This window comes from Xenopus laevis, chromosome 7S (genome assembly GCF_017654675.1).
Source record: "Xenopus laevis strain J_2021 chromosome 7S, Xenopus_laevis_v10.1, whole genome shotgun sequence".
In the NCBI taxonomy this organism is placed as follows: domain Eukaryota; kingdom Metazoa; phylum Chordata; class Amphibia; order Anura; family Pipidae; genus Xenopus; species Xenopus laevis.
In genome coordinates this window covers 50412194-50435488 of record NC_054384.1, presented here as the reverse complement: position 1 = coordinate 50435488, position 23295 = coordinate 50412194, and the positions used below count along the sequence as shown (strand labels likewise).

At 38.6% G+C, this 23295-nt stretch overlaps 1 pseudogene; it reads left to right on the top strand.

The window, feature by feature from the left end:
• Nucleotides 1–323: 323 nt before the first annotated feature.
• LOC108697219 overlaps nt 324–23295 on the top strand; it is a 131864-nt pseudogene continuing 108892 nt past the window's right edge.

Here is a 23295-nt window from a genome sequence, read left to right as displayed (position 1 = left end):
TTTCTGCAAATACGGGGAGAGGGAGCCCGTTGGCTCCAAGTTCTTCTTCTTCCCCATGCAAACGTTGTGCCAGGCAAAAAGTTCCCCGCGTGTAAGGAAGCGGAGCGTAGCTGCAGTGCGGGGAATAAGCCTACCGCTGCGGAGCTCCGGGAAAATGCGTCCTCACCAGTACAGATGCAGGTCTTGCTGCTGCTTGGGGAAGACTTGAACAAACCTATGGCAGCTCTGAAGCCATAGAAAGTGCCTTGTTTAAGAGACTACAGTCTTTCCCAAAAATAACCAACAAAGACAATCACAAGCTGCAAGAACTCAGTGACCCTCTGATGGAGCTGGAGTTAGCTAAGGCAGACCCTCGTCTCTCAGGACTCAGCTACTTGGATACTGCTCACGGGGTGAACCCAGTAGTATTGAAGCTACCATATGGGCTGCAAGAGAAGTGGGCCACAGTGGGCTCAAAGTACAAGAAACAATATAATGTATCCTTCCCTCCATTTTCATACTTCTGCAAATTCATCAGCGACTATTCCTGGGTCAAGAATGATCCAAGCTTCAGCTTTAGTGAACCCAACCTTTCTGCCTCATCATCTGCACGGCATGACAACACAGCTATAAAGAAAGAATTGTTCAGTGTACCTTCCTAAAAAAGCAATACGTTTTCCGAACGAAAGAGGTGTGATTACCAAAATAATGTGTTATAGAAATGAAAAGAAGTAAAACCCCTCTCTATTCAATTGACCACCAATTAAAGAAAATTCAAGTATTAGTGCAGCAGTGTCAGAGTTTATTAACAGTTTCGTTAACGGTTACTAACCCAGTGTTGCTTCAATTATTGGGCAGCCATTGCTGGGTTACCCAATAAAGTGCTATGTGCTAGGTGCTAATAATTCATTAGCAATTAAAAATCATGTAACAGGATTAATTAATATTGTGCTATAAAGTGCTAGTGCTTCAAATGAAATTAAGAAGTTAACTTAAATAACCAGGATTAAATTGACCCAGGTGAGATTAAAGTTAATTCATTATTATATATCACACATTAAAATCCATTCATTATAGAAGATTGTAAATAACTGATTAACTGTTAAAAAGTAAACTTTACTAAATTCATTAAAATTGCTGCAAATCAATTAAGGTAATCTTTGAAGACTGCATAAAAATTGGTGAGTAATAATTAATCCATACACCCCCGTTAAAGTTATAGGGTGTTAAAAAACGTTTGCATAAAATTATTCAAAGGAGACCAGCATTGAAAGAGAAAGGAGGAATAGGAAAATTGTTAGAGGTGGAGAAGTCCCAAGTTCTAGCTGCCTGTATTTTTCTAAGTCTGGGACCCCACAGACTTAGTAAAAATAAGGAAAGCGCCCAGGAGACTTCACAAAAAGCGCTTCCCAGTGTGCTCCTTATTTTTACTATTGCAAAATAATTTCCTATTGATTTTAAACCTTTGCGACCGCATTGATTCTTCTTTTATAATCTTACCTGTTATCCAATGGCACTGTGGGATTTGTAGTTTTATAGATAAGATTAGCTCTCCGAATTATAAGATAGCAAGGTAAAATTGAGACTACAGTCCCCAGTGACCTACTTTCTCCTCCGTGTGGGGTCCCAGACTTAGAAAAATACAGGCAGCTAGAACTTGGGACTTCTGCACCTCTAACAATTTTCCTATTCCTCCTTTCTCTTTCAATGCTGGTCTCCTTTGAATAATTTTATGCAAACGTTTTTTAACACCCTATAACTTTAACGGGGGTGTATGGATTAATTATTACTCACCAATTTTTATGCAGTCTTCAAAGATTACCTTAATTGATTTGCAGCAATTTTAATGAATTTAGTAAAGTTTACTTTTTAACAGTTAATCAGTTATTTACAATCTTCTATAATGAATGGATTTTAATGTGTGATATATAATAATGAATTAACTTTAATCTCACCTGGGTCAATTTAATCCTGGTTATTTAAGTTAACTTCTTAATTTCATTTGAAGCACTAGCACTTTATAGCACAATATTAATTAATCCTGTTACATGATTTTTAATTGCTAATGAATTATTAGCACCTAGCACATAGCACTTTATTGGGTAACCCAGCAATGGCTGCCCAATAATTGAAGCAACACTGGGTTAGTAACCGTTAACGAAACTGTTAATAAACTCTGACACTGCTGCACTAATACTTGAATTTTCTTTAATTGGTGGTCAATTGAATAGAGAGGGGTTTTACTTCTTTTCATTTCTATAATGACAACACAGCTACTAAACACAGAGAATTGCGTGGCACTGTGTCTGTTAGAAAGACAGACATCCCTCTTGCTACAAACTCTTTAGCTGGGAAAACGTCTGCTGGGAAAACCGAGGATCCCAACCGTCAGTGTCCAATTCACAAGAAACCAAATCCACTTAAGAAATGTCGTGGGTTAAGGGCAAAGTCTTTACAGGAGCGCAAGGAGCTTCTCCAGAAGTTTGGGGTATGCTATAAGTGCTGTGCCTCCTCAGATCATTTTGCTAAGGATTGCAAGACTGTTATTAAGTGCACCGAGTGCAGCAGTGACAAGCATATTGCAGCAATGCATCCAACACCTCTTCCTGATAGTCCACAGTCTCCAACCCCCATCTCAAATCATGGAGGGGAGGAACACGGATGTCGTTTATTGCATTGCATGCTTGTTTTCTTCTTTGTTTTTCAGATCACAGGAAAGATCTTCAAGCAAAACTGCTGAATGTTTATTTTGCCTTTTCATAACTGCCGTTATGTTTATTATAATATAGTGGTATCTAAAAATACCAGACGGGGAGTGTGCTGCCTCAGCAGTTAAAGTTATCAGGGTTAGAATATATATATATGTTTAATTGCTTATGTTTATATGCATACCCATTGTTATGCTGCCACCTAGTGACCAAAGCTATTCAGCAGGCTCTTTATTTCCTTGTTTGTAAACCCTCCTCCTATTCCTTCCTTATGTGTGACGTCAGTTCCTCCCATCATCCTCTTGTGTTCCTGCCTTCCATGAGTTCGGAGCTGCAGCTCAGAGGTTAGGAAGGAAATATTCTTTTTGACCTGCAGCACTTATTCATCCCCTGCTACATTGTTTATCCACCTCAAATAAAGCAGCTTTGTGGACTACAAGTGTCTGGTGAGTCCAGCTATCTGGCAAAGATTGTCTTCAGTGGTTGTTACAGCTCCATACAGGCCCAGCAGGGAGGTCTCACGGGGATTCAGCCATTATTACAGCAATTGGAGTCAGAATATGAGGTTTGCTGGATATATTTTTTTTCTGTAATTTTGATCACCTTAAATAAACAATTATACATAAAATAAACCCAATTTATTCTAAAATAATTAGAATGAACTCCTTAAAATTGACCATATGGAAGGTGTCCTTCCTCTAATTCAAAGCTTTCTAGATGCAGAATTTTCGGATAAGATGTACCTAATGTTTTTGCTGGGCAAATAGTTTAACAAAAATATGTAACATTTTCTGGTGGAGAAGTGACCAAAACTGCCAGTGTGTCTCCCAATACTTTGAAAGAAAAATATCTAATAGCTCTAGTACTGGGGTACTTTAATATGATATAATAAGCATTTTTAGGCTGAAAACCCCAGTAGTGCTGTTCACTTGTAAATCAGTTGGAGGTGGCAATTTTGGCTGCTTGTCCTTGGCTGCAGTGTAATGCAATTGATAATTAATTTTAATTCATACCTGATGTTTTGATAATATAAATTATAGTAATCTAATTTACTCCATGTCTCACAATGTTAATTTATAGTAACTGCAGGAAATTCTAGCATATTTTGTGTTCATTAAAGTGTGTTCAATTCTCTTTTAAAGTATATTTATTTCTCTACCAAGGGCTTAAAAATGTTAGGCACTAAAAACTGGATACTGTATTTAGAATACAATATATATGTATTCAATTAGATGTATATGCATCAGTATATCACCTGTTAATAAATGTCCACACAGATCTGCGACTGTGCTTGCCTCCTTAATACAATACCTGCCTTAAAGATATATTGATCACACCACACTTTGTATATAATGAATGCATATGCTAGAGATAACTTGATCCTCATTTTAACCCTTGCCAATTTATAAGATTTCCAATCATTTTACCTATTACCTTTTAAACATTAGTATAAAGTCTATATTTATCCAGCATCAGTGCAGTATACCAAACAATTCCCCCAATTAGACAGTTGTAAAAAATGTTTGTGCCCAACTGAAACTGAAACTGACAGAGAGTGGGAACAGAGGTATCCAGCAAATAGAGGGGAAGAGAAAGATAGAGAGAAGGGGGGAGGGAGAGAGAGAGAGACCAGCATGTGGGGGAGAGTAGATCTGAATGTCATGAAGGGGCTGGCTGGGCAAGGAATCCAAAACATTCTGTCCCCGTGTCATATTGGTTAGTTCCATTGAAGTATTTGGTGATCTTCCCATAAGCATTTTAACCACTTTGTGTCTGATAAGAAAATGGAAAAAGCATGGAAAGGAAAGCAAAAAAAACAAACACACTGTAAAGGCTAACTTTAAGATAGTTCTGCATATCTTGCTACTCTGAGCTTACTAATGTATATCACAGATATTCTGATTATAATTATTTTTCTTCCTTTCTAATAGAGGTCCCCTTCTTGACTCTGTATGCATGACATTTATGTTTCAGGAGGTAAAATATATCCAGCTGAACCAGAATCTACTGATTCAAATTTTGTGAAATAACAATGTTTGAATTATGTAAAACTAGTACATTGTTTAGTCATATGAATGTTATATGATAAGAACACAATCACACAGAGCAACTTGATGCCTCCAAAGACCACTAAAAATATGCAAAAACATATCCAACTTATCCAAGCACATTTTTTTGGTATGGTCCTAGAAGCCAGTCAAGTGACTTACTGGTAGTTACATAGTTAGTTACATAGTTAAATCAGGCTGAAAAAAAGACAAATTTCAACCCCTCCAGAAAACCCAGCATCCATACACACATACCCCTCCCTCTATAAATTATAGATACCCATATCTATACTAACTATAGTATATATTATATATTTAGTATCACAATAGCCTTTGATATTATGTCTTTCCAAGAAATCATCCAAGCCACTCTTAAAGGCATTAACAGAATCAGCCATCACAACATCACCCGGCAGTGCATTCCAAAACCCCACTGACCTCACTGTAAAGAACCACTTACGTTGCTTCAAATGAAAGTTCTTTTCTTCTAGTCTGAAGGGGTGGCCTCTGGTACAGTGATCTTCTTTATGGGTAAAAAGGTCCCCTGCTGGTAGCCACAGATGCTGAAGTCCTTATCATGGCTTCCTATAAAACAAAGAATAACTTATAAACTCATCCTCATAACCTTCAAAGCCCTTCATTCCTCTGCACCAAACTACATCTCATCTCTTGTTTCTCTATATGTTCCTGCCCGAAAACTCCGCTCCTCTCAGAGCAACCGCTTGGTTGTACCCCCCACTACTACTGCTGTTTCCCACATCAAACCCTTCTCTCTTGCGACTCCTCACATTTGGAATGCCATTCCTGAATCTCTCAGGAGAGAATCCTCCTTCGGTGTTTTTAAAACAAAACTCAAAGACTACCTCTGGAAGCACCTGGATAACTCTTGAACTGGCACTTATATAACAGTGTAACAAACTGTAACCCACAGCACCTTCATACCCCTCTGAATTGTGTCTGTATGTTACGCTCCCATTTAGACTGTAAGCCCTATGGTGTAGGGTCTTCTAGTCTTTTGTTTCCTTGACACTGAGCACTTAATCTGTATTGTAATTATATATTTTTTTAAAAAATATATTTTTATTTATGCATTCATTTACAGAAATATAATGCAAAGTACTTTTTTTTCCTTTTGAACAAAATACAATTTGTGTTGTCAGAGTACAATATGCTTTCAATGTTATAGAACTACATTTTAAGTATAAATGCACATAATTGTTCCATCAATATCGTCAACAATATAACAACTTGTTACAATATTTAGAAAAAAATAAACAGTTGTCGTACCCAAACTAATGGAGACCAACTTACTATAGACTGTTTACAAATTACTGTATATTTGGAGTGAATTAATGCCCTGCCTCAGTTATTTGTCAATCGTCTACTGAGATTCTGTCACTGAACCTATATCTGACCCATGGTTGCCAAATTTTGTTTATCATCTGTAATCTATCTGTGGCCAACCCAGATAGCCTCTCATTGACGTGTATACAATCGATCTTATTTTTGAACATAGTGTAATTAACACTTGGGGATTTCCAGCATTTTGCTATTGTTTGTCTTGCCGCTAAGAATATGTGATTCAATAATTTGCAATTAATTTTCGGGATATCTTTAGGCAATCCCATTAAGGCTTCTTAAGGGTTCTTTCTTAAATTTATCTGTAAGACTGAAAATATCAGTTGGTAAACTCTCCCCCAGAACCTAATTACCTTTGGGCATGACCACCAAATGTACCCCATTGTGCCAGGAATCATACATCCCTGAAAGCAGTGGTTATTGGAAGTGTGATAGATCTTTGCTATTTTTACTGGCGTTAAGTACCACCTTGTTAGAACCTTATATCCAGCCTCCAATAGGACTCTGTTAATTACTGTTTTAGGAGGTATAGTTTCACTGGAGCACCATCTTTCAAAATAAGTTTGAGCGGTAGCGTCTGGATTCTTCAACTTCCACCTCTCTTTAACCCAGTGTAATAATTGAGAGGCTCTAAATAATCCTGAGTCTGGGAGGTCTTGGGATTCTTGTAAATGGGATATAGAACAGGGGTCCCTTACTGTATACAGATTGGCTAATCTGGTTAGTTTTTTTGGAAAACCACCAAGTAAAAGGCTGGGTGGAGATCCCTGGAATAAACATGGGGTTATTTATGATAGGAGCTACCGGGAGATGCGGGGACACTAATGCAAACTTTTTGGCATACCTGTCCCAAAGGGTGATTGTGTGTACCAAACTTGGGCTTAGGTTCAGTGGTCTGGCTTTTTGTGGGGCCCACACAAGTGCCTCAGCTGAGTATGGGTGCTCTAAGAAGTTCTCAAGTTCAACCCAGAGCGGAGGTAGATGTTGCACATGAAGTGATGGAATCTGAGCTAATTGAGAAGCTATAAAGTATTTATTTACATTTGGTAAGCCCAGGCCACCATCCAAGGGTCTTCTAAAAAGCTTTATTTACTCTCTGGGACTTATCCTTCCAAATAAAAGCCATTATACGTTTTTCAAACTTTTTCAAATCATCTAGTTTGATATTTGTGGGGAGCACTCTAAACAAGTAGAGAATCTTTGGAAGTAGTGTCATTTTTATTGCTGTGATCTTTCCTAGCCAGGAAATATGATATTTCCCCCACTCTTCAAATGATTTTTGTAATTTTTGGTGGATATACGGATAATTAACTTGATATAATGGGTTATATATCGGGGTAAATCGGACACCTAGAATCGTAATGTACATCTCGCACCAGTGAAAGCCAAAATTAATTGATAACAGTTTAACTACTTCTGGAGGGAGGTTTATATTTAGGGTTTCCATTTTGGAAGGATTCAGAACCAGGCCAGAGATAGATCCAAAGAATTGTAATATCCTATAAAGATTTGGAAGGGATATAAGAGGGCGCGAGATCAACGCCGTAACATGATCCGCGAATAGACTCAGGATATGCTCGTTGGGCCCTAATTGCAGCCCATGTATATCAGGGTCTGATCTAATTGCTATTGCCAGCGGTTCAATCATCGGATCGAACAGCAGAGGGGATAAGGGGCAGCCTTGTCTGGTTCCTCGAGCTATAGGAAACGTAGGTGAAGAATGTGGGCCTATAGTAATTCTGCAAAAATGGATTGTGATATAAAGCTTCAATCCATTTAGTAAATTTACTTCCAAACCCCCATTCTTTAAGTGTACGGTATAGGTATGACCAGTCTACTGAGTCGAGCGCTTTGTTTATGTCCAATTTTAATAACATTGTCGGGATTTTAAATCTAATAGCGTAATTTGACAAAATAGTGAGTCTACCGATAGCATTGGCTGCTTGCCGCCCTTTTACAAAACCCACCTGGTCTCTATGAAACATAAGAGGGAGGATTTCATTCAATCTTGCTGCCAAAATTTTAGGGAAAAGTTTTACATCAATGTTTAAAACAGATATTGGGTGAAAGTTCTTACTAGGGATGCACCGAATCCAGGATTCGGTTCGGGATTCGGCCAGGATTCGGCCTTTTTCAGCAGGATTCGGATTCGGCCGAATCCTTCTGCACAGCCGAACCGAATCCGAATCCTAATTTGCATATGCAAATTAGGGGCGGGAGGGAAATTGCATGACTTTTTGTCAGAAAACAAGGAAGTAAAAAATGTTTTCCCCTTACCACCCCTAATTTGCATATGCAAATTAGGGTTCGGATTCGGTTCGGTATTCGGCCGAATCTTTCACATAGGATTCGGGGGTTCGGCCGAATCCAAAAAAGTGGATTCGGTGCATCCCTAGTTCTTACAATCTGAGAGATCCATGTGAGGTTTCGGAATAGGAGTAATATTAACTGTGAGGGTCTGCTGTGGTAGAGAATCTTTCTCTAATAGTTGATTAAACATTTTCGTGAGATGTGGGGTTAAAATGTGGGAGAATGTTTTATAATTTTTTATAATAAATGTCCGTGAGCCCGTCTGGGTCTGGTGCTTTGGAGAGTTTGAGTGCTTTTATAGCCAGCCTGACTTCGTCTTCAGAAACCTCTGAGTCCATCATGGATTGTTTAGGTCTCTAATGAAGGAGTCAAGCCGAGTTTGTGACGTGGGGGATGGCGAATCATATAGCTGCTGATAAAACTTTAAAAAGTTTTGGGGTATAGTCAAGCCTTTTTCTTAATCTTCCAGCAAAGAGCCTGCTAGATTTGTTAGAGTATTGGTAAAAGTGGTGTTGGGTCTATTGATTCGCTACTAGGGCTTTAGTGGTGAGCACTAGATCTAATTCAATTTGAGCTTTATGTATTTGACTAGAAAGATCTTTTTCTGAGCTATTAGTTTGAGATGTAACCAAGTCCTCTAATTGTTTGGTCAGCTTATCTATTTCTGTGTTCCGGAGTGACACCCAATTGAATTAAATGACCTCTCACGTTTTATGGGCTTCCCATATTAGCGAAATAGTCTTTGACGACCTTCTCTAATTGTGAGATATCCTCCGCCTTTTCTAACTAGAGGTTGTTTTATCGCCATTTGTCAAATGTTCTGGTTGCCTCCTGTATCTTAACCTTATACGATATAAGGGAGTGGTCGGACCAGGGTACAGTTAAAATTTTGGATGACTGAGATTTATAGGCCATTGACTGGGATACCTAGATATGGTCAATTCTAGTATAAATTTTATGAGGTGCTGAGAAGTGGGTGAATTGTTTGACACCCTGGTGATGCTCCCTCCAGATGTCTAACCATCCCATGCTGCTACATATTTTGCCAATCTTACTACCTTCTTTAACCGAAGGCAGCAGAGTAGGGTTAGTTGTTGTAGAGTACGTCTGTCTGTCCCAATATTTGTTGACTACAGCATTCGTATCCCCTCCCATTATTAAGTCACCTTCCGCCCAGTTAGTGGTGAAGGCAACCAGCTTTTCAAAGAACTTGGGGCTGAGTTGGGTGCATAATATGTGATCAACGTAATTTTTACATCATTGAACCAGACTTTAAGAGCCAGAAACCGCCCATTTGAATCTTCATATTTGTCTATAATTTGAATGGGAAGACTGTAAGGAAATTCTAGAATTAATACTTGAAACGCATATTAGAAATGTAGCTTCTTTTAACAATAACATATCCTTGTGATAATAAACAGTGCATATGTATGCAGCTAAATGTTCCCTGAATAAATGATGTGAACGTGGGGCCAGATCAGCTGCAGTAAGATTGCAACATTTTACAGCATCTATAAAATGTCCGATACTTCCTGTATAAGGCAGACAACCAGCAGCTTGCTTCTGTATTGCTTGTCTCCTCGCAGCGAGAATAAAACTTATCACATTCCACTGAACCCTGAATGTCCTTGGCAGATTTTTGTAACAAAGACCTGCTCTGAAGCAGATTGCTACTCGTTTAGTTTTAGAGTCACTATTCGCCATACAGTATATACTACAGGAAATGTTTTGTGCAGATATTTAGGAAGGGATGTTTTTGAAAAATGTGTTTCCTGTAGAAAGACAATATCAGCATGAGCTGATGTATAGTAGTAGGCTTTTCTCCGTTTCAGCGGAGAATTCATTATTCTCATTATTCATGCATTATGTGAGATTATTTGTAGACTCATTTTGAGCTTTAATAAGATTTGCATCACCGTTATTTACATTTCATTGGGGGTAATCTGGCTCCCATTTACAATGAACATAATGTATACTGGGCAAAAATAGCAGATTACACTCCTTTTCCAAAATTCAAGTCTCCAACACTTATCATTTAGCAAAAACTGTTGAAACATAAAAAAATCGGAACCACATGTCTATGTGTAGTCCACGTAGTGGATCTTACTCAGGACTCGTCCTGATACGGACGACCCTCACTATAATCTGCCACTTGTAGCTGAAGAAGTTGGATCTTATCTTTGTATAATGAGGTGAGAGCTGAGTCGATACTGACTTGCTGCATTGCATAAGTCCCCTACTGAAGGCTGATACTGCAAGGAGTCTTGCAAAGTTTGTCAGGATGGAGGGCCTCAATAGGGCTATAGCCCCCAAGTGTGGAGAAAACTTGTATGTTCACCAGAACAAAATTTTTTTTTTTTATATGTACTGAGCATTATGTGGCCCAAATCTTGAGTGGTAGTAGGAATCAGTTCTAGTCAAGTAACTAGTAAAATATAATCCAAAAGCACTTTATCATGGTCAAGGAGGGTCCGACGACTGTGACACTGAGGTTTACCAGGGTTGGACGTGGATCCATTAACCTTGGTCCATATTGGAGAAATACGTCCCGGAGATGAATGCTGGGGTGCTGCTGGGGAACTGGGAACTGAGGCCTCAGTTAATCTGAGTTTGCGTAGTAGTTTGAGGCCTTCTTGGTGTTTTGTTATGCGATAGGATTGACTATTATGTGTAAACGCAAGACCAAATGGGAACAACCAACGGTATCTTAATTGGTGTGATTGTAGGATTCTGGTGACTGGGGCGAGTGACTTACGTTTCAGAAGCGTGGCGGGTGCGATGTCGCATAGATTTGAAACTTCACTCTGTCATGAATAAGGTTGGCCGAATCGCGCCGGGCAGCTTGAAGTGCTTCTGCCTGAGTTTTATGGAAGTGAAACCGTAAAATAATATCCCGTGGGGGATCATTAGGTCTCACTGGTTGTAAAGCCCTGTGGATCCTATCACATTCAAGCCTTTCCATTGGAAGCTTTGGAAGTAGGGCTGAAAAATTTTCTGAGCGAGCTCCGGTAAGTCCGTGTAGGTCTCAGGAATGCCCCTGATCCTTAAGTTGTTCCTGTGGGATATATTGTGGTAATGTCTGTAGTAACGGCAGTAGCCGTTGCAGAAAGCTCCTTCTGTAATAAACTTTTAAACTTAACTAAAAGTGCTATTTCCCGATCCGAGTGAGGGTCTTGTGAGGATGCACATGGAATTTGGCTAGGCATCAGCCACGAATCTTCTTGTGACGCCATATATGGAGGAGAAGGTGCTTGCGGCCTTGTTAACATGTCTGCTATGCTTCCGCGGGCCCACATGTGTTTGACTGGCAGCTCCTTCTGTTCCTTCTTTCGCCTCCGGTTTGCCATTTAATATATCTTCCAAATTCACAAGACGTAATTTACTCCTTACCACTGCCTAGAAGTTAAAGCGAGGTGATTATTAGGAGATTTTGGCTGCATTTAAGGAAACTCCCAACACACGCCATTTAGTGTATAACTTGCAATTATATTATTTTTGCCAAACTGCATAACCTTACATTTATCAACATTGAACCTCATTTTAAAGTTTGCTGCCCAGTTTCCCAATTTAGACAAATCAGTCTGCAAAGTGGCAGCATCCTGCATGGAACCTATAGTTCTGCATAATTTAGTATCATCTGCAAAAATAGAAACAGTACTTTTAATGCCCACCTCCAGGTCATTAATAAACAAGTTTAAAAACAAGGGACCTAGTACAGATCCCTGTGGTACTCCACTAACAACACTGGTCCAATTAGAAAATGTTCCATTTACCACCACTCTTTTTAGTCTATCTTTTAGCCAGCTCTCTATCCAGATACAAATAGTATGTTCCAGGCCAATATTCCTTAATTTAACCAGTAACCTTCTGTGTGGCACTGTATCAAATGCTTTAGCAAAGTCTAAGTAAATCACATCCACTGCCATCCCAGAATCGAGGTCCCTACGAGGTCCCTAATAAATTAAGTTAGTCTAGCAAGATCTATTACGCATAAATCCATGCTGGCACAAACTCATAGTATTATGATTTGCTATGAAGTCTAGTATGTTATCCTTTATTAACCCTTCGAAAAGCTTTCCTACCACTGATGTCAGATTAACTGGCCTATAGTTTTAAGGCTGAGAACAGGATCTCTTTCTGAATAGCGGCACCACATTAGCAATTCGCCAGTCTCTCGGCACTATGCCAGACCTCAAAGAATCCTGAAAAATTAAGTAAAGAGGTTTGGCAATCACAGCGCTAAACTCACTAAGCACCCTGGGATAAATATCATCTGGCCCATGACCTTTATTTGGTAGTACTGAAAGGTCATAAGAAACTTTTTTTTTGAAAATGCTTAATTGGATCAAGCATAGCAATAGTTTTGTGGCAGCCATGCCTTTAATGTCAGCTGAGACAAATATTTGTGAATAATAAGGCAGTGTTCTCCTAGCAGCACATGCTTGATGCTTGAGAAACTGTAATATTCCTTGTTAATCCTTATTGGAGGCAAAACAATTATTTTGGGTTTATTTGTCTATGTATGGTCATCCAAATTTTGCGGAAATACCCCTTATCTAGATAACCCCAGGTCCTGTGCATTCTGGATAACAGGTCCCATACCTGTGTAGGGATGTGAAGATCTTAGACACCCTTACACATTACAGACATCCCTAGTAATATGGACACCTCAGTGGGTCCTTATGGGGACCTTGTGCTTATGTAACCCCTGTAGTTCACACAGTGTACACCAGATGGCACTGTGCCAGAGTATAAAAGGTTTAGGAACCATGAGGTCTGGGTCCATTGCTTTAGCCCAACCAAGCAGGCTGGAAGGGAATGGGTAGTGTTGACCCTAGGCGCCTTGGCCCTAGTAATTAGACAGCTATACTCAATTATAGATCACTCTAGGAGTGATAGAGAGGTTATTTAGTTGAGCAGCTCAAGGCTCCGCCGAGGAGATTAGAGGGATTAAGATCCCAGGGTATTACTGACCCGGAGTAAGGAACCAAGTGTTGAGATAGGGATGATAGGAATTCCCCTAGTCTGCCACTGGAAGATATCCTGAAAACTGGGCAATACCCATCACATGCTGTCAACTTACTCTCTGCTGTTTATTCCCTAGCCTGTGGGGATTCAGCCTATACGTGCTGTGAGTATATGCTTCCTTTATGCTGCTGTGTATGTTCTATGCTCCATTGTGGATCAATGTGCTGAATGATCTATGTGCTATTGTTCAATAAATACAATTCTATGTTCAACCGTTAAAGAACTACTGGCGCCCATCATTGTGCTATCGCACCTAGTTACAGTTACACTACACCCTGCCTACACCGCGTTGCGGGGGCTTGCCCCTGAGAAAGAGAGCTCATCTGTGGTCTCAGCCCACAAAGGAAAGTAGCTAAAACTGCCCTCGCACAAAGCAGTTTACTATAGCGCTACACCTGTATAAAATGTTGATCCTGGGACTGGTCCAGTTGCTCTTTTCGGAGTCAGAAAGTATTTTTTTCCCTCTCTGAAGCAACATGAAGTGGCTGCAGAGGGGGGGGGGTCTCTCGCTTTCCTTGTAGTAAAGAAGGTTTGAACTTAAAGGGATCCTGTTATCGGAAAACATGTTTTTTTCAAAACACATCAGTTATTAGTGCTACTGCAGCAGAATTCTGCACTGAAATCCATTTTTCAAAAGAGCAAACAGGTTTTTTTATATTCAATTTTGAAATCAGACATGGGGCTAGACATTTTGTCAATTTCCCAGCTGCCCCTGGTCATGTGACTTGTGCCTGCACTTTAGGAGAGAAATGCTTTCTGGCAGGCTGCTGTTTTTCCTTCTCAATGTAACTGAATGTGTCTCAGTGGGACATGGGTTTTTACTATTGAGTGTTGTTCTTAGATCTATCAGGCAGCTGTTATCTTGTGTTAGGGAGCTGCTATCTGGTTACCTTCCCATTGTTCTTTTGTTTGGCTGCTGGGGGGGAAAGGGAGGGGGTGATATCACTCCAACTTGCAGTACAGCAGTAAAGAGTGATTGAAGTTTATCAGAGCACAAGTCACATGACTTGGGGCAGCTGGGAAACTGACAATATGTCTAGCCCCATGTCAGATTTCAAAATTGAATATAAAAAAATCCGTTTGCTCTTTTGAGAAATGGATTTCAGTGCAGAATTCTGCTGGAGCAGCACTATTAACTGATTCATTTTGGAAAATTTTTTTTTTCCCATGACAGTATCCCTTTAATGAAAATGTCTTTTATCAACCTTGTCTACTATGTTACTATGTATACACTCATTTATTGAACATTGCAGCAGAATATGTTTGTGCTTAACATCGCTTTTACATCAGGATTAATTTAAATCAGTGGAGGCAAAACGTACACATAGCCTGTGCTTCACAAAGTACCCAGAAGTTGCCTCACGAGGTAAGGGTGATGTCACACAAATAGCCTCTTGTGGTAGTGCAGATTTACTATGGGTGACTACCCTCCTAGTGTGCCAATCACCCATACCTTGTCTCACTTTAAAGGAAAACTATACCCCCAAAATGAATACTTGAGCAACAGATAGTTTAAATCTCTTGCCTTGAACCACCTTTTTGTGATGGTCTCTTTGCTGTCTCAGAGATCACCTGACCAGAAATACTACAACTCTAACTGTAACAGGAAGAAGTGTTGAAGCAAAAGACAGAACTCTGTCTGTTAATTGGCTCATGTGACCTAGCAAGTATAGTGTGTTTGGTATGTTTGTGTGCACAGGGAATCGTATGATCCCAGGGGGTGACCCTTATTTTTTAAAACGTCAATTTTCTTTTTATGATTACACAATGGCACATACTACTAGAAAAGTATATTATTATGAAAATGGTTTATTTACATGAAGCAGGATTTTACATATGAGCTGTTTTATGCAATGGGGGTATAGTTTTCCTTTAAGTACTTTGGGATGCCTGGATTATCCCATTGTGTGCAGATCATATTTAACTAGATAGCTCTACCAACAGACCTTGTGAGGTTTTTGGTGGGATGTAATAGGAGCCGAAATCAGCTAGCTGAAATATGCTGGATGATTTCAGCTTTACTCCTCTCTCTTCCCCATTCTGAAGTGTTTAATTGGAAACTGACTGTACCCCCTGAGTGGCCCTAGTCATGAAAGCCATTAGAAGAAAATATATTCACATTGTGGATTAATAAAATCTGCAGTTCAATGACTGTTAAAGATTAATATTTATGTTTAGTATATTTTAACTGGGAGAGGCACACATTTGAAAATTTTGTTAAGGAAAGTGCTATCCTCTATAAATTTCAGTACCCTAGATATTGAGTTTTGTTGTATTAGGCTTTCCTAGTTCAAACAAAATGTAATTAGCTTTTTAAGGTTTACAAGTGGATGTCTCTCAATCCTCTCATGAATAGGCACATTTTCTTTATATTTTTTAATTTTACTCAATTTTCAAAAAGAACATAATTTTAAGCATATCTTTATTTGTTTTGAGCAATATAACATTATGCAATTATATGGTCTATTTTAAAAGATATACTCTATACATTTACTTCATTTATATGTGAGAAATACATTAGGTATATTCATAATTGCCTTCACTTTAAGGTAAATGATTATATTTAAATTGTCAACATATTCTGCAGTGCTGTACAACAAAGGCATATATACAACATGTACACAATAATACAGGAGACAGCACTCCCTTTAGAGCTAACAATCTAAAATATTCCGTAGTTACAGCAAGCTGTATAGCAGGAAGTATCCCGACCCCCATTCTAATTAGTGAAATTGCCTATTTTATTAAGCACAAAGCCATATCTAAGTTGGAGAACTGGGCAGCAAACTGGAAAATGAGGTTCAATGTTGATAAATGCAAGGTTATGCACTTTGGCAAAAATAATATAAATGCAAGTTATACACTAAATGGCAGTGTGTTGGGAGTTTCCTTAAATGAGAAGGATCTAGGGGTTTTTGTAGATAACAAGTTGTGGCTACTAAAGCAAATAAAGTTCTGTCTTGCATAAAAAAGGGCATTAACTCAAGGGATGAAAACATAATTATGCCTCTTTATAGGTCCCTGGTGAGGCCTCATCTGGAGTATGCAGTGCAGTTTTGGACTCCAGTCCTTAAGAGGGATATAAATGAGCTGAAAAGAGTGCAGAGACATGCAACTAAATTGGTTAGAGGGATGGAAGACTTAAATTGTGAGCGTAGACTGTCAAGGTTGGGGTTGTTTTCTCTGGAAAAAAGGCGCTTGCGAGAGGGACATGATTACACTTTACAAGTACATTAGAGGACATTATAGACCTTTTTACCCATAAAGTGGATCACCGTACCAGAGGCCACCCCTTTAGACTAGAAGAAAAGAACTTTCATTTGAACCAACGTAGGGGGTTCTTCACAGTCAGGACAGTGAGGTTGTGGAATGTACTGCCGGGTGATGTTGTGATGGCTGATTCAGTTAATGCCTTTAAGAATGGCTTGGATGATTTTTTGGACAGACATAATATCAAAGACTATTGTGATACTAAGCTCTATAGTTAGTATAGGTATGGGTATATATAATTTGTGTGAAAGTAGGGAGGGGTGTGTGTATGGATGCTGGGTTTTCATTTGGAGGGGTTGAACTTGATGGACTTTGTCTTTTTTCAAGCCAATTTAACTATGTAACTAACTATGTAACTATATAATCACCATCACCAACAACTTGCAGTAAAGCAGGTCATACTGAAGAGCTCAGTTGCAGAATCATACATGTTAATTCCTTTAAGCTTGTTTAAAATCTACTTGTGATGACTGACCCAGCAACCAGAAACTGTTAAACTGTAAGGCCAAATTATATAGTTATCATTTATATTGTTTATATTTCTATAGAGGCCCTCCACAATTTATGTTATAGTCACAGCAAGCATTCAGTAGAGCAAGCAGTATCCAGACCCCCTTCTAATAAGTGAAATTGACTATTTAAGGACATAGGATTTAGTCACCAGCAGCAACCAGTGGCAGTAAAACAGGTCATACTGAAGAGCTCAGTATCAGAATCATAGATGTTACTTCCTTCTAGCATGTTTAAATCTACTTGTTATGATAACTGACCCCAGCAACCAAAAACTTGTAAACTGTGAGGCCAAACTATATAGTTATAATTAATTTATATTGTTTACATTTCTGTAGAGGCCCTTCCCTATTTATTTTATAGTCTTTACTTAAACCATGCCTAGTTTCTACACCTTTAAATAAATTAAATTCTTTGTTTTTTCCATTAAAATGAAAAGCTCATCTGTTTTTTTTATTGGACAGCAAATCTGAAAGCCCTTCTTGGTAGTAATAGAAACCACTGGGAAAATTATCACACAGGATAGCACAGTGTTTGCCCACAGGAACCTACTGTGGTGTGCAATTATCTTAAAATAATTGCCACTATTTCAAGTAGCTATTGAGGCAGTAGTGTAACTAACATAAAGTTCTGAAGTTTAAACTTTGCAGGCTCGCTCATTAGCGGCAGGTAGGGCCTGAAGTATGGCCTAGTCTGAAGGTATTTTCAGACCGACCAAGGTATGCAACTGTAGTAAAGGCTTCTTGGTTCCATCTAACAATATTTTCGATTTAAAGCAAGATATCTCATGCAGAGCAAAAAAAAAAATATATAAATGTTGTACACCGCTGCCCAATGTAAATTTATTTACAAATAAATGAGAATTGTGACAGAAAAACTACATAGGAGAGAAGGGTGTTGCTTGAAGACAACTATCAAGAGGCTATTCCACCAATGTCAACTGTTTTAATGTATTGAGGATAAATATGGCAAATTACCCAATTAATGTTCACATTGGGACAGCGTCACTAAAGGGCGAAGTGGCCGACTCTAGCATCAATTAATCAGAAATCCCATCTGCAGGGACATCGCCAATTCACTAACAGGCTTAGAGGACAATTCTAGTGAATGAGACTGTCGCTAGCATTCATCTGCACCCTATCGCCAGGTGTCTTTTCGTTCTGGCGAACAGTCGTTACTCTAGGATGCAAACATTACCTTTTTCGCCAAAGTTTACTTACTGATAAAAAAGACTCCAAATAATCCAATTTTTTTTTACATTATTCGCTTTTTCTCTGTAATTACTAAAGTACAGTACCTTGTACTTGATCCAAACATCCAAAATATATAACTGATTGGAAGCAAAATCAGCCTGTTTGGGTTTTTTTAATATGTACATGATTTTCTAGTAGACTTAAGGCATGAAATTACAGAAAGATCCCCAGGCCTGAGCATTTTAGATAACAGATCCCATAACTGTACTGCCTAGTTGCATATTTACCCAATGTTAGTAAACACAAGAGTGCCCTAGAATGCCTTTTAAATCCTGAGCCCCCAATAATTTGCAGAGACAGTGATGGATAGACAGACAGATACAGGAACTAAAACCATTATGTGAGTTAAAATTAAATTTCACAAAAAAGACCATCTATTAAAATGATATATTAAAGATCAGTATTACGTTCCTTTTTATATCCGTTTGTAAGATAGATAAACAACATCTTTGATATTCAGAGATAAAATATTTCCTTGTATTGCCTTTGCTGAATTTTTTCCTCTTTTTTACTACAATTCTGATTGATTTTCTCATCTGTTCTGTTTTTTTTTTATCACACTACAGTATATCACACTTTCCATCTCCACCCTCTCATCTGCCATTAGCCCTTCCCTGTTCCATGGCAACTAATGCATTTTCTCATAACCTAGAAAGTGCTCAGAGAGTTATGATTCTTGGACTAATTACATACATTCCCACATGCAAAAGATGGGAATAAAGGAAAACAAAGTGGTATTCAATTCTATATAAACTAGGCTTTAAAAACACAACTGTCTTATAAATGTATATGATATATAATATAAATATATATATATATATATATATATATATATATATATATATATATATAAGATAGTGATCAGGCTAGTGATCATACTGTTTTGCACAGCTAATCCTCTGCTTGATTTAAACCTCAGCAAAGTTAACACTGAAAACTAATTGTTCATTACATAAATTAGTGCTTTATAATATAAAAGACATGTTGTCTGTTTTATAGGTCTCCAGTGGCAAATGGGTTAATCTCCTCTCCTCCTGCTCTCCAACACCCCACCCTGAGGTTTGGGTAGACTGTGCATTCCTCTCCTCCTCCCTCACATCCCCTTCCCACTCCACCCCTTTCTCCCCCCACCCCTGGCTCCTTCTCCTCCTCCCTCTTTCTTTCACTCAGAGTAAGCTGAGGATACACAAGGAGACGGTGGGCCATAAAGGGAATTAGCCTTCTAGCCCTGGCGGCCATCCTGCCCTTGCTGTGCCAGACTCAAGAGACTGAAGAGCAGAGGTCCTGCCATGGGGCATATCTTAGACAAGTGAGTCCCTGAATAAGACTGTATGATGCTATGGTCTAAGCAAATATTCTTACCTAAGAAATATGGCTGATGTTAAGTTATTATCGTTGAATGTTAATGGCCTTAATATTCCTGAAAAGAGAAGTAATCTTTTTAGAGAATTGAAAAGACAGAAAATATCTATAATAATGTTACAGGAGACTCATTTAAAGGGTGAATCGGATCTTCTTAAGAAATACCACGAATACCCCCAATGGTTTTATAGCAATAATGTGGATTCCAAAACCAAGGGAGTAGCGATAGGTATTCACAACAAACTAGACTTTCAAGTTCAGGACACGTTTAAAGATAAAGAAGGGAGATATGTTTTTGTTAAGGGTGTACTTTGTAATACTCAATGTACCTTGGGATGTGTCTATCTTCCAAATCGTCATCAAGTAAACTTTCTGCTTAAAATTTTGAAGGAGGTAGAAAACTTTGTAGAAGGAATAGTCATTATGGGAGGAGACTTGAATATGACCTTAAATCCCAGGATGGACACATCCACAGGCACTTCCACAATACCCTATTCTGCAACTAATATGGTTAAAAAAGCTTTGGTTAAACTCAGGATGCTAGACACATGGAGATGCTTCCATGAAAATGAGAGAGATTATACATTTTTTTCGCATGCTAAGCAAACTTACTCAAGGTTGGATTACATCTTAATTTCACAGCAACATATCAGTTGGATCAAATCAGCTAATATACAAAACATTCTATGGTCAGACCACGCAGCTGTACAGATTCTAATTAATTTCCCAAAATGCTCCAGAACCCCCTGGCAATGGAAATTAAATGACTCTTTACTGGATGATAAGGAGTGCTTCCTGGATTTACAAGACACCCTAAACACATACAAATCAGCCATACAACGAGATCCCACTTCGAACATTGCAAAATGGCAAGCTTTAAAATGTTTGACAAGGGGTATCCTAATAAAACATGGTACTAGACTGAAGAAAATTAGACTAGCTCAAATACAATCACATATCTCTAAAATACAAGAATTAGAATCTGCTCATAAAGTAGACCAAACACAAGAACTACTCAATCAATTAACCAAAAGCAGACTAGAACTCCATCATTACTTAAATGCCCAGAATAAGAACATTTTATCCAGAGTTCGACAGAAATACTTCGAACATGGCAACAAAACAGGGAAACTTCTAGCACGAGCCTTAAAAACTAAACAAAATAGAGCATATATTAGACAAATCAAAGATGAAAATAATAAAACGCAGTGGGCACCAGAACACATAGCAGAAATATTTAAGAGCTACTATGGGAAGTTATATAACTTAAACCCATCTAAAACAGAAAATAGGAATAGACTTAGAGAAAAAATCCAGCAGTATCTGCAAGACAATGAAATTCCATTAGTCCCTGAGAAATACATACAAAGCTTGCAAGCTCCCATCACAGGCCTAGAAATACAAGAGGCAATAAAATCCCTTAAACTAAATAAAGCACCTGGCCCTGACGGATACACAGCTAAATTTTATAAATTGTTGGAACATAAACTTATTCCAATATTGCTTCCTTTTATGGACTCCATCTCAGTTACTTCTCCCTTAAACCCAGAATTTTTAAAGGCCCATATAACCCTGATACCCAAACCGGGGAAAGACCATTCACTATGTGAAAATTATAGACCAATCTCATTATTAAATATAGATTTGAAAATTCTATCCAAAATTCTAGCTCAAAGGCTCAACCCAGTACTACCACACTGTATCCACAGGGATCAGGTGGGATTTGTCAAAGGGAGAGAAGCAAAAGAAAATACTCTTAAGGTAATTAATTGGATCTTATGGGGGAAGAAAGGTCGGAACCCAACAATGCTTTTGTCAACCGACGCTGAGAAAGCATTCGATCGTGTGAGCTGGGACTTCCTAGACTTAGCGTTGCAGAAGATTGGTCTGCCTCCTCAGTTTAGGGAAAAAGTTATGGCTCTATACTCAGTCCCATCAGCTCAAGTAAGAGTAAACGGAGTCTTATCCAATCCATTTATGATAAATAATGGAACTAGACAGGGGTGCCCACTCTCCCCACTATTATATGTAATCTGCATGGAATTCCTCTTGGTTGCACTTCGCAAAAATACAGACATAAGAGGGCTTTGTATTGATAAACTGGAACATAAGGCTGCAGTGTTTGCTGATGACCTCCTATTGATTATTGCAAACCCTCTTGTCTCTCTACCGAATTTATTGAAAGAATTGACATTATATGGGCATTTGTCCAACTACAAAATAAATATGAGCAAGTCAGAGGCTCTATCAATAAATCTCCCTGCAGAGCTAAAACAACTCCTGCAAGCGTCCTTCGCCTTTAAATGGCAAGAATGTAAACTAAAATATTTAGGAGTTGAAATCTCAGCAGACATAGCGAAACTATTTGACTACAATTACACACCTCTTTTAAAGGAAACCAAACAGCTGTTATTAAATTGGTCAACAAAGCACTTCACCTGGAAAGGGAAAATAAATAGTGTCAAAATGACAATTCTACCAAAGTTTACATATTTGTTTAATGCTCTCCCGATTGCAATCCCAAAGAGGTACTTTGTAGAACTAAATCAAGCTATCTTCCATTATATATGGAAATCAAAAAGAGGTAGAGTCAGAAGAGAAACACTATTTCAACCCAAGGGTAGAGGGGGCCTTGCAATGCCTGACTTTGAGTCATATTACCAAGCGGCAGTACTGTCTGCCTTTCCTGATTATTGTGATCTTAATTCGCCTAAACTTTGGCGCTCCCTGGAGGATAAGTGGACACAAGGTAGCTTACATAGTCTGGCTTGGTTGCGCAAAGGGAATGTTCCCCAAACTGCCAAAGACCATCCTATTATTAATAATATTATAATGGAACAAGCTCAACTCAGCAAATAAACTGTCAAAATATCCCTCACCGTTCATGCCTCTTCATAATAACACAGAGTTCCCACCTAGTATAGCAGATAAAGGATTCTCCTCAGCCTTCAATATAGAAAACCCTCAATTGAGACACTTTCTCAAATCCACGCAAGGGCTCCCCCCAGAGGCTGATAACACGAAAGAAAATTGGTCAAATAGAGATAAGTGGAGAATTACCCAAGTTCAAAACTTCATATCCTCACACAAATTATCTGGAATGCCCTCCAGAGAACCGACGAATTTTGAAATGCTATGTTCACCTGGAAATAATTTTAGCCACATTCTTTCGCGAATCTATAAAATAATTATTGACATTAAATTTTCAGATCTCCCAGCTTACACTAGAAGGTGGGAAGAGGATCTGAACATGTCACTTGGTGAGCGGGAATGGGAAAAAATCTTTAAGTATATCAACAAATGCTCAATTAGCAACCGTCTACAAGAATCCTCCTATAAGATATTATCTAGATGGTACAGAACTCCAGTGATTTTAAAAAAAATGGGCCTATTAGACAATGACCTGTGCTGGAGATGTGAACTAGACGCTGGCACGTTATCTCATCTCTGGTTGACATGTCCCATGAT